Raw genomic sequence first — 12,858 nt, 5'->3', positions numbered from 1 at the left:
TCCACCAAGCCAACAATCCAGGCCAGTGGCTGCATCCATGCCACACAATGGAGAGGCACGTGGGGAGCTGGTACACACAGAGGAGCTCTGCAGAGGCACCACAGCCAGCTTGGGAACCACAGTACCCCATCTACGGAGGAGAAGCACAACAGAGTCGCTTTCCTGTTGCTTTACTCTTTTAAGAGATTGCCCTGTGGCATGCTCTGCTTTCTGGGACCAGAACCCTCAGCTGTGTGGGTGGCATTTGCGCAGTTGTCAGCTTCTCCCAGATTTGTAGTGCGGGGTTTTGTCAGAGTTTTCCATGCTATTGCTAGAAGACCTGACAAAAATAGCTTGATAAAGATTAGAGGCTGCTTCGTGGTATGGAGCCCACAGTCCCTTGCAGCAGTCCTGCATGAGAACAAACTAATTGTCTCTCCTCCCACTGCCCCCTCAGCAGCCCAGCAGGTAGCAGTGTACTCCCTCCAGCCTGACCTCATTTTCCCATGTTCATTTAATATCTGGATGCTTTAAGCCCATGTTTTCCCCAACATCTCAGAGGCACTTCATCCATCCCACAAGTCAAAGATCACTGAAGGGCTCCAGCTTTTCAGTAAAAGCTGGCAGATTTTTCTCATTTATTGCACCAAGGCTGATACTGCAAACACATACAGGAAGGGAGGTCAGCAGAGGGCAAGCAGATCTCTCTGTGTACTTCTGGGGATTTGCTTTCTGTTCCTCTGATTTTCCCAGATGTTCCAAGGGGAGAGCTGGCTTCTTCCCTATGTTTTGTGGCTTATTTTCATCACAAGAACATGTAACACAATTTTCCTAAGCTGTAAATATTTCCTTCAATCACAGCTAGCATGCAATTAACAAGATTTGTAATCTTCTAATCAGGATTTCATCACGTCTCTCAGCTTACATCTACTGGCTTCTTCGGTCACCTTTCAACTCTTTGAGAATTAAGCTAGGACTTTTGAAAATGGAGACTGATAGGGACTAGCATTAACTAATAAAGAACTAGGCCTTCAGTACATAGCATTCAAACAGCCACAGAACACAACTGTCTGTAGGATCGGGACATAATTATTTGTGCTAGCAGGTATATATATTTATTTCAGACTTCTTCACAGAAAGCCACAGATCTCCTTTTTCTGACATGCCAATTTAGGGATTCATTTTCTATTCAGAATTGCTCCTCCCTGTCCCACTCACCTCTCCTTGCTCCTTCCACTCATACCAGACTGCAGACATGGATGATCCCTGCAGAAAGATGTCAGCTGCAGTCCAGCTCTGCATGAGACAAAGTCCTGAAGGGATCACTTCTGTAAAATCCAACCAGGCATGAATGTCACAAGTGATCTCCCATGGTAGCAGCCAGAATCCCAGCTCCATCTGCATTATCTGGAATGGATAGTAACTGCTGAATGAAACAGTAGCACAGAAAAGTCAAGAGGAAAATAAGCCTTGATAAAAATTGTGAGAGAATAGGATTTGAAAGGATTTAGCCAATATACCACGCAGGCACCATTCATCATCTTGCTGTGGTTTCAAGCAGTCCAGCTCCTATTCTCACAGCTTTCAGTTTACACTAATCTCTGTGCAGTGGTGAAAGCTGGTGAGCAATGATGAATGATTTCAGTGGACTAGGTAGTGACCTGGACAGACAACTGCCAAGAGCTAATCAAGGAGAAAATATGACGTGTGGAAAGATAGAAGGAATTTAAGGCCAGTTGTATGTACACTTTTTATGCATGCTTAACTTTAATCAGAGATCTAACGTGAATCATCCTACAACTCTAAAGTTAAGTCTAGATAAAAGTGATTGTAAGATCAGGACTTGATATAATAAAAACCATGTTGCACCAATAATTTCACCAAGGCTGCCAAGGAGAAGATATGTTTAAAAACCTATTGCTGTTTTTTAAGACAAGATTCAAATTTCAAAGCATAGCATCCTAGAAACCATTTTAATGATGAATGAGTTACGTGAAAAATAAGCTCTGACAGATCATTTCTAACTGAGCTGATCATCAAGTCCTTGCAGTCACATCTGTCATCTTCACAGCACAGACCTATATGTAATTTTTGTTGTTTATGGTCAACTCTTCCATTTCCTTTTTGTTTCCTAGCACGATAAGAACTACCCAAAGGGCCACAAATTCACACTAACTTCAAATGTTGGATAAGCACTAATAGCACTGCAAATATTCAAGAATAAATGAATCTAGTAAGCTGTACTGGAGGGAGCCCACTGAGCTTCAGGATTCTTGACTTAACTCTGAATTCAATCCAGATTGCAATTGGATTTGCATGTGTCTTCAGCCCTGTGTGTGGTCCCATTATGAACAGTGAATGAGGAGTACTGGCACAGAGGAACAAAGTGAAGAGGAGAAATGCACTTCATTATTGCTTTACACACTGGAAGATGTGATACAACAATTGAAGTTTAAATTAATCCCAGCATGGAAAAAACGTAGGCTCTTTCTCCTTTTCCCATTCATAGACCACTGCAAGCCTCAATGATGTTGTAATTTTGTTCCACAGAACACTCCAGAGACAAGTTTTCACGTCTCCATCCTGCTTTGGCCCAGCTCTCTGATCCTGGCTCACAGAGAAAGCAACCCAGTAGAGAAGATTCTGCAAATTCTTGGAAGGCAGAAAAGCTGATGTCAACAAGAGGTGAGTATTAGGGGAGGCTCCCCTTTTGGTTTTGCTTTTCATTATTGCTTGATTTATTTAATCTTTTGTCTTTATGTAAAAGGAAGCAAATGAACTGGACTACACAAGCAGTGTATGCTTCTCTGACCAGAGAGTTTGCAGCTCTTTTATAGGTATATTCTACATATCATCCACTGTAGCCATTTGAGCTCTTCAGTCTGATGGCTTGCTTTTTTTTTTCATTGGGTAAAAAGCTGTCATTGCTGGATGTTGAACCTCAAGTATGACACTGTTAGATTAGTCCAGTTCCATGGGCAGATCACTCCATCCAGGAATTCCATGCCATGGAAAGGAGAAGAACTTGTTGCCCTTTCCCCAGACTTCAGCCTCTGCTCTGGCTCCTCCTGCCGTGTGGTGGCGCTCATTATATTCTTAGATACTTAGGTGATAAAAAAAATGTGTGCAGCAGGGTTGGTTTTCCAAAAATCAACCCTTGGAGAGGTTGTGGTGCTTGTACAGGCCAACCAACAGGAGAGGACAAATGAAAACAGATGTCATCAGAGGAGGGGAACGGGCACCTAAGGTTTGATACTCAGCTCATCATACCACTGCCCCCTCCCCATTTAACCTAAAGCTTGAGGTAGGTCTATTTATTTATTAGTCCAGAGATTTCTCTTTGTATCTCAGCCATGTTCTTTACTGCTGTCTTTTGGTACAACGAGGACTCCGAAACACATGGTTCTATTTGTTTATTTATTTTAACAGTACAGAAAGCTGCTTGACATGAGGGTAAGGGAAAGCAGCCAAAGGCCAAAGTCTTGTGAAAACTCAAAAGACAAATTAACATGTCATGGAAGAAATGCATCAGTTAATTCTTTGCTTCTTCCTTCTCACTGTTACTCACTGACTCAGCAGTGTGTGGTGATAGGATGAGGAGAAATGGCCACAAACTGAAGCATAGGAAGTTCTGCATAAATGCACATAAGAACTTCCCAGTGCAGTGCCGGAGCAGTGGCACAGCTGCACAGAGAGGTGGTGGAGTCTCCTTCTCTGGAGACGTTCCAGACCCACCTGGACGCCTACCTGTGCAACCTGGGCTAGGGAGCTGCTTTGGCAGGGGGTTGGACTCAGTGATCTCTAGAGGTCCCTTCCAACCCCTACAGTTCTGTGACTTTCTATTTTAATATAATTTATTTTGTTGTGGTTCTGTGATTTTGTTCTCATGATTCTGTGATGGTAGCCATATTTCTGGCATCTTGTTGATGCCCATTGTCCTGAAACCTCAGGCTGTGCTGGTTTTGGCTGAGATAGTATCTGGTCTTGTACTACGTTTTGGGTTCTTAACAAAAAGTGTTGGTAACACACTGATATTGTAGCTGTGGGTGAGCAGTGCTTTCACAGAGTCAAATTTCTCACTCTGATCCTCTCAGCAAGTAGTCTGGGGGTGCACAAGGAGCTGGGAGGGGATATAACCTGTCAGCTGACCCATACTGACCAAAGGGTTGTCCCACACCCCATGACAATTTGGTCAGCAATAAAAATTGCTGGGGAGGGGGCTTGTCAGGATTGCCATTGCTTGAGGTCTGGCTGGACATGTAGCTGGTGGTGAGCAATTTTTGTATCACTTGTTTCTAATTGCCTTTTCCTTCCTTCCTTCCTTCCTTCCTTTCCTTCCTTCCTTTCCTTCTTCTTCCTTCCTTCCTTCCTTTCCTTCTTCTTCCTTCCTTCCTTCCTTTCCTTCTTCTTCCTTTCCTTCCTTTCCTTCCTTTCCTTCCTTTCCTTCCTTCCTTCCCTCCTTCCCTCCTTCCCTCCTTCCCTCCTTCCCTCCTTCCCTCCTTCCCTCCTTCCCTCCTTCCCTCCTTCCCTCCTTCCCTCCTTCCCTCCTTCCCTCCTTCCCTCCTTCCCTCCTTCCCTCCTTCCCTCCTTCCCTCCTTCCCTCCTTCCCTCCTTCCCTCCTTCCCTCCTTCCCTCCTTCCTTCCTTCCTTCCTTCCTTCCTTCCTTCCTTCCTTCCTTCCTTCCTTCCTTCCTTCCTTCCTTCCTTCCTTCCTTCCTTCCTTCCTTCCTTCCTTCCTTCCTTCCTTCCTTCCTTCCTTCCTTCCTTCCTTCCTTCCTTCCTTCCTTCCTTCCTTCCTTCCTTCCTTCTCTCTCTCTTTCTCTCTCTCTTTCTCTCTCTCTTTCTCTCTCTCTTTCTCTCTCTCTTTCTCTCTCTCTTTCTCTCTCTCTTTCTCTCTCTCTTTCTCTCTCTCTTTCTCTCTCTCTTTCTCTCTCTCTTTCTCTCTCTCTTTCTCTCTCTCTTTCTCTCTCTCTTTCTCTCTCTCTTTCTCTCCTTCCTTTCTTTTTCTGACAGATTAAACTGTCTTTATCCAAACACATGGGTTTTCTAACTTTTACCTTTCTGATTCTCTCCAGGGGAGAATTAAGGAGTGAGCAAGCAGCTATGTTTTATTTAGCAGCCTATGAGGGCTAACACACAACAGTTCTTTTTAGTGCCCAATGTGAGGCAATAAAGGGTTTTGACTTAGCAAGAGATTTGACCAGAATGTGTTAGAGAGAACTTACAATTTTTATATCTATTTAACTGCTGCTGGTTATGATTCTGACTTATTTGTCCTCAATGTTGTTTTTGATCCGTGTCATGCTCCTTTTTTTTTTTTTGCTATACATACAGTATGAGGTCTTGTTAAAGGCTGATTTTGCCTTTTACAGTTTGCTGTGTTATGTAGCACTTTGTTCTTACATTGTGCCATGGAGAATTATGGTAAAAGCACTGGCCCTGGGCCTAATCTATTACTAAGGCCCTGCATTGCTTGTCTTGGAGGCAATTAACAATCACACTGTTTCCGTATTCTCTTCCAACGGCCAAGTGTTGAAGGAAAAAGTGACACTTTCCCCTTTCTTCTCCTGTGGGAAAGCTGTTTCCAGACTTATTGTAATAACTTTCTGGTATTTTGAGCCTCCTTGGGTAACCAGCATAGAATCATAAAATGCCTTGGCTTGGAAGGGACCTCAAAGACCATTGAGTTCCACTCATCAGGGCTGCCACCCCATCTCCATCGGGTTTCATCCAGGGCCCCATCCAACCTGGCCTTGAGAACCTCCAGGGATGGGGCAACCACATCTTCTCTGAGCAACCTGTGCTAGAAAAAAAAAATAAAGTATTCATTTTCTAAAGTTATTGATCCAACTGTTCATATTATTTCATGAGTCCAGCTACTGCATCATGATTAAAGAAGAATGAGGTAAATACCTACCAATGTGGCTCACAAGTTACACTGGAAAGGAAGTACATTGAAGTGCACAACAATTTTTAAGCACTGACTTTTGATATTTGTAAAAATAGAGCTGAAAATTAAATTTAACCACTTTTACAGATAATGAAAGCAAAGTGGCCAGAATAAACACAGTGAAGAAGGCCGCACACACAACGTCTCCCTTGCAGCTGGCACAGAGTCCTTTGTGTCCTGCCCCACATGGAGTTACACCTCTGCCTCTAGCCCTGGTCTGCTGAGCTGCACAGCTTGTGCAGCACACACTTGATAGCTATGTTCTGTGGGCTGAGAGGAAGTGGCTTGAAAGGTGAAACTGAGGGAGGGAGTGACATCGTGCTGCACAGCTGTGATAAGGCTGAGAGGAAGCTGAACAGCTTATTGCCAGTGTGTGATCCAAACCGTTTGGATTGAAAGGGTCATGCATAAAGCCAGCATACCAAGAAGGGTCTGTTGAAAAAGCAAGACATCTCTCACATCTGATAGATACCAATAGTTTTGTGGTCATTTTTCACACTTTGTACCTAATTTGAATAGTGCAGAGGGGCTGGAAAGAAAACAGGAAGTATTTTTGTTCATGTTCTGATTAATCAGTTGTTGGTGGTTGTTGCCTTTATCAGCTGTTTTTTTCTTTTTAATTATAGAGATACCTCTGGATGCCACCAATAGACCATGGCCCCATTGAATAAATTATTCTATTGCTAAGGCCATTGCTCTTAGCGTTTGATTTTGCAAAAATTATGAAAGAATCAATGTATAACCAAATAGGAATTCCCAGTACGAAGAAGCAGAGTAAATGCTGTGTTTAAATCACTCACCATTTCCATACAGCTGTGTTTCAACTTAGAACTAAAGCGTATCGAAGAGACTATTTGCCAGCACAGAAAAGTATGAAGTATAAAATAAATACAAAGCAGATAGCTACCAAACTTCAGAAAGACGTCAGAGATTATAGAGTTGATTTAAAATCATATCATAATTAGCTAAATATGAAATCAAGGCATGGTTTTATAATGCATTCATGTAATTATGAAGAATATGCAAGCATTTACATGATTCCTTCCTTCATTAACAGACATATTGCTGCTTAAGATTTAAACAGCAGCTAAAGGAAACTTTACAATCTTTGCTGTTAACGTGCTCATCAGCCTTTATAAGGAGGAATTCTCAGTACATTTTTTCCCACCTCTTAACAGAAATCTTTAAGTAAATAGCAGTATCTGAGTGTTTGGAAAGCAATTTCAAGATGAAAAGCACTTTAGAGTTGGCAAATCTTGAACATGAATGTAGCTACTAGTCAAAACACCTTCAAGCTGGATTTTTTTTTTTCTGTTATTGAGAATAGCCTTTAGTTTTACTGTTCTGGGTTAAAACTGAACTGAGATGTTTTCCCAGTGCATATTTTACATTGTATTACATGAACAACCAACAGTGTTGGAGAAGGGCAAAACTGTTCAAAACTGTTCAGGTGTAAGTGACTCTCTATGAGGTAATAATTACTTCTGAAAGCAGCACCTTGTGCAAAATATGCTCTCAGTAAGTGCCTAAGAAGATTTATACACTGGATTTAAAAATGTTACCAGAACAAGAACAAATATCCCTGTGCTTTCGAGAAGAAAGGATGCCCTAATACTGCAGCACTTGCCTGACTGACCACTTCCAGCACTCAGGTTTGCAAACTTTTTCCAAGCAAGGATCCTGTCTTTTCCTGAAAAGGAGCAGTAAAACTTGCTTTGAAATCATAAAGTCACAATGTTGCAGGTGGAAACAATATAAAATCATATTCATTTTGCTGCCCTATTTCTGTTTCGCTCATTCTCATGTGTTAAAATAGCATATAATCACCATTTATTCTTCTGTAAAGAAACACTTAGTGTTACCTTCATGAGGAAAATGAAATTAAAAGAAATAAGTCTGTGCTCAGCAACAAAATATACTAAGGATTCTCCCAGTTCTTTTTATTTTTAGGAACGGCAGACGATTGTAGCTGAACAACTGAATCTACTTTATTTAAGAATCCCATCATTTTACCCTTAAACTGCAGCAAAACTTTTCTTGATGGGAAGCAGCCTGTTTCATCAATGTGGACGCACTTGTTTAATCAAACCATGCATATGATATCACAGAGTAGCTTTCAGAACGAGTCAAAGCACTCACAAAACTTAGTCTGGTGATACAGTACTAAGTACAAATAAGTAGTAGGGGGATTAATAATATTAAACTTGCTGTGTATCCTAACATTGCTCTTCATTTTCTAATTTTTTGCTTTTTTATTTTTTTTTCTTGTTTTAATTACTTTATTCTCAAAGAATTGTAGGCAATCCTAGAAAGAGTAACAAAACAGCACTGGCAGTGTTCATTCAGGGTGGCCTAAATTCAGTTATTCATACAGAGTGCATAAAGGCACGCCCTTATCCCTTTGGCAGTTCTCCTCCTCAGAGATTTTTAATGTATCTGCAAAACAGAACCCTCTGCTGCCAATGCTGAGACCTACGGTGTCCTACTTCTGCCCCTTGTCACCTCTATTGAGCAAAACATTGCGTGGTCCAGACATTCCTGCAGAGTGCAGTGGGAGACAAAAAACTTAGCAAAGTAAAGCCAGATCATGGTGGAAATACCTCCCTGGTGAGAAGGAACAGAGGGGGGAAAACAAACCCCAGAATTCCTCATCTTTATTGTGTGCAGTTGTTCAGCATTTGGAAAGCTCAATAAAGAAGACAAGAATGCAAATTATTCCCTGCTCTTCAGAAAGATAACCGAGCAGCATTTTCAGAAAAAGAAGCATAACTATTTTTCCTCTATGCCACTTCAGACTTAGAATAAATAAAACTGACAGCTGAGGCAAAAGTGTTGATTCTCAACAGCTTCTTAAAAATACAAATACCATCTACAAAGCATAGACCACTTTTTGTTCTATCCCAATGCTCAGCAATTGGTTCCCAGTTTCTGGTACTACAAATACTTCCTAGTCCTGAAAATTCACCCGAAGGCCTGAGCACTGAGATGAAACTAAAAACAGCTGCACTGCCTAATGCCAAAGGCTTACCTAACCTAGTGATTGTACCCAACAGCACTCACTGGTTGCAGTGGTTTAACCCAGCTTGGCAGCTCCCAGCTGTTTACTCGCTCTCCCCAGATAGGATGGAAGAAAGAATCATAAAGGTAAAAGTGTGAAAACTTATGGGTTGACATAAAGACAGGTTACTAGTAGAGAAAAGCTGCAGGCACAAACAAAGCAGACAAGGAATTCATTCCTTCCCATCAGCAGGCAGATGTTCATCCACTTCCAGGAAAGCAGCTCTCCTGGTGGTTTCTTGGGAAGACAAATGGTGTAACTGCAAACTTTCCCCCCTTCTTCCTTCTCTACCCCAGTTTTCATTGCTGAGTCTTGATCCATATGGTACGGGATGTCCCTTTGGTCAGTTTGGGTCAGCTGTCCTGGTTCTGTCCCTTTCCACCTCCAGCTTCTTGCTGGCAGGGCAGCATGAGATGTTGAAATGTCCTCGGATTTGGGTAAGCACCGCTCTGCAATAACTAAACATCTGCCTGTTACTACAATCTTCTCATTAAAAATCCAAAACATAGCATCATACAATCCCCTATGAAGAAAACTAATTTTATCCCAGCTAAAACCACAACAATATCCATCCCTTACTCCATACTGCTTATGTCATGCTCAGGTCACACGCTTTCCAAGTCATCCTCATCAACCACCACCCTTTGATTAATACACAGATATCATTCCCTTGCTCGATGGACCACACCTGTGAAATACCCATAAAATGTCTGCTGATTCTTTCAGCCCGTGACTCAGTAGTGGTTTGGGACAGGAGAGGCAGTGTGCCGTGTGGAGTTACTGGGCATCTCAAGACAGCTCAAGTCAGTTCACTCCTGCACTTGCACTGCTTCTAGTGAGGCTCATCCTCTGTTGATTTGAGTGGTTCCTGCTGGAAGACATACTAAAATATGCAATTTAGATCACGATTTACAACAATTTAAGGGCATATCCATTACAATCTCTACCTCTTGTCCTTTTGGACTAGGTCATGGAGTTTAATATTGCAGTGAACTCTTCTCTTGGTTCTTGCTTCCAGCCTGGGCATGTCCATTGGCCACAATTCCTTAGAGATCTACCCCCTTCAGCATGGCCTTATCCATGAGTCACAGTCCCTTCAGAGTTGTACCTACTGTGTCATCAGCCACAGATGCTCTGAGGTCTATCTGTTCTGGTGTGCCAGGACACCAGAACTAATGGCCACAGCCACAGCCACGTTGAGATGTAGCTGCTGTGGCAAGGCCTGTTCCATTTGTCACAGTCCCCTCAGACATCTGCTGTGCCGTGGTCTTATTAAAAGCCACAGATGCTCCGAGATACTCTGTCAGGGCCTCATCCATAGAAATGGATGTTGCAAGGTGTACCTCCTGCAGCACGCACTTCTGCATGACCACAGGTGCTCTGAGGTGTACCTGCACTGGAGTGAGCTCTGGCCACAGATGCTTTGAAGCGTATGTGCTCCAACATGGACTCATCCACAGCTCACATTTCCTCTGGCTTTGAGTTCAGTCTGAGCTCCAGCCTGCCCGCTCCAGCAGCACAGGGACAGCAGTGATGCCCTGGCCATCTGCCAGCCCAGGCTTACAGCCACAGCTATTATCAAAATGTTTCCAAGCACAGCAAAACAAGATGATAAGGAGTAGAGCAAACAGCAGAAGCAAAAGCGGCCACTAACAAGCACCGCAGTCTATCTCACGGTAAGGCAAGCAAGCCTCATCACAAGCACAGGAGTCTGTCAATTAGCAGCTAAACAGCTGTAACACCTACAAATTTGGTCTGATACACCCCACATTCCAATCAAATCTCTCATCTTGAAGCCTTCATGCCCTACGTGTAGGGCTGTCATAGCCATACAGGAGCGATTCCCTTGCTATATACCTCTTGTTATTTCTAGCAATCAGAGTTCAGTGAGTTTTTGTTCCAGAGGTATGAATTCTGCATTTTGTGCCTTTGTTCATCTCGCTTCCCTTAGATTTTCAGTCACATTTTACACACTGAGCTACATGGCAAGTTTTGCAACATAACCACACAGTATGCCCAGAACAGCTGCTTTTTCTTCATTGTGGGCTGACTAGCTGCCCATTATTTCTATCAAAAGACAAAACTTTTTCACAGAACTCGTGAGCTTACAGACAGCGTTTTATCTGGACTCCTCTGCCCCTTTTCCAGACAGAAGCTGCAGCTAACTCAGCTGTTTCTCAACCACATCCATTCTACAGCTTTGACCACATTCATCCTCCTATGTGAGATCTCCCCTGTTTTACTACATTTTTGTGGAGGGGTGGACCCGAATTTTACACGACAGTAAAACCTAACTGCGCCATCAATTTACACAGTGTAGAACTTTGTTTCATTCTTTATTTCCTACTAAGCCATCTTAGCACCTGTCCGACCTGCTGCTGAGCACAGAAACAATGTTCCCACAGAATTCCTTTCGTAATTCCAAAATCACTTCCAACTCAGCAATAGAGATTTCCTGCTGAGAGGATGCTGCTGTAGGTGAACTGAGAATTAAACGTTATTTTAATCTTATTCATTATTTCACGTTACATTAACAAATGTTGAATTGCATCTTCCATTTGATGAGACAGAGTATCATGAGATTGTTTTGCTACTTTAACACTTCATTTTCACTACTTTTGAGAACACAAGTGCAAACATTTTGTCACTATTTACCCTCCTCTATCTTTTACATTAAGCACCGAGTAGCAGAGACCACAGGACTCCCTTAGCAGCCCCCCCTTGTTGGGAATATTACTCCTCTACTCTTATTCAATTTTGCACATTTTGTAACAGAGTCACAGAGCTGTAGGGGTTGGAAGGGACCTCTGGAGATCATGGAGCCCAACCCCCTGCCAAAGCAGCTCCCTAGCCCAGGTGTTTTCAGGTGTTCTGCAGTATGTTGCAGACTTACCTCTATAGGTGCTTCACTTTGAGAGCAACCTTCAAGCATCCTACAGCACACGCCCCAGTACTCAAATCTGTCTAACCTCCCACGCAGTAAAGAAATCATTTAGCTCGTCTGCCCCAATCTTGTTAAATTTCAGTTCTTTTTGCACCTTATCCACCTGCTGATCTTGTGACAGGCTTCCTGCAAGGGAGCAAACAAGAAGTGTTATGTACAGCTTGGACTGTTCTGCATGTCTGCCTTGCACGCTGCGTTTCACTTTTGTCCTTTTCTATTTTCTCAGACACTAACGAGGACGAAGATAGTTTTTTCCCCCTCATACTGTCAGTTCAGACAGCAAATTGCTTTGCTAAAGCCTGCAGATTGCTGTCTCTGCGCCACCTTAGCTATTGCCACCACCAGTGGAGGAGTTTGCTAGATAATGTCCCAATTCTTCATGCATTTAGTCCTTAGCTCGAGAGACTGAGTCACTGAGTGCAAGGGGAGCTGAGATTAACCACCGCCTGTTTAACTTCACACAACGGCACCGGCGTCCAACAGAGCAAACAGTTTCACGTATCTCCGTGGTCTCAATAGCATCGCTCAAGATGAGATGTACTAGTCCTCAAGTATTTTTCTAGGCTGATTTCCACAGGAACACACACACAGTGGGCTAATTCTCTGCTTTCAATGGGCTCTGAATTACACTGCCCTTTAGTGCTTTCTTTCCAATCAGCTTACATCCTATTCTTTTACCAAAGTCATGTTTTCTTTCTTTCTCCCATCGATTTTTCCTCAGTATACACAGACTTTATTATTATTCTTTTTTAATAACTGCTGTGACAGAAGTCTGGGTTTGGAAGCATTTCAAGGAAAGCTACCATGAAGGTCCATGAAAAGCACCAAGACAGCCCAGAGAGAAATCCAGTGCTAACACGAAATCTTTACTCCTAACAGAAAGCGTATTTTTTCAGGGGTGGAAGGAAGGAGGAGGGAGAAAAAAGGG

This window comes from Cyrtonyx montezumae, unplaced genomic scaffold (assembly GCF_038088225.1).
Source record: "Cyrtonyx montezumae isolate F1298 unplaced genomic scaffold, pur_monq_1.0 scaffold_3, whole genome shotgun sequence".
Classification (NCBI taxonomy): Eukaryota; Metazoa; Chordata; class Aves; order Galliformes; family Odontophoridae; genus Cyrtonyx; species Cyrtonyx montezumae.
Note: the sequence above shows the minus strand (reverse complement) of the source record.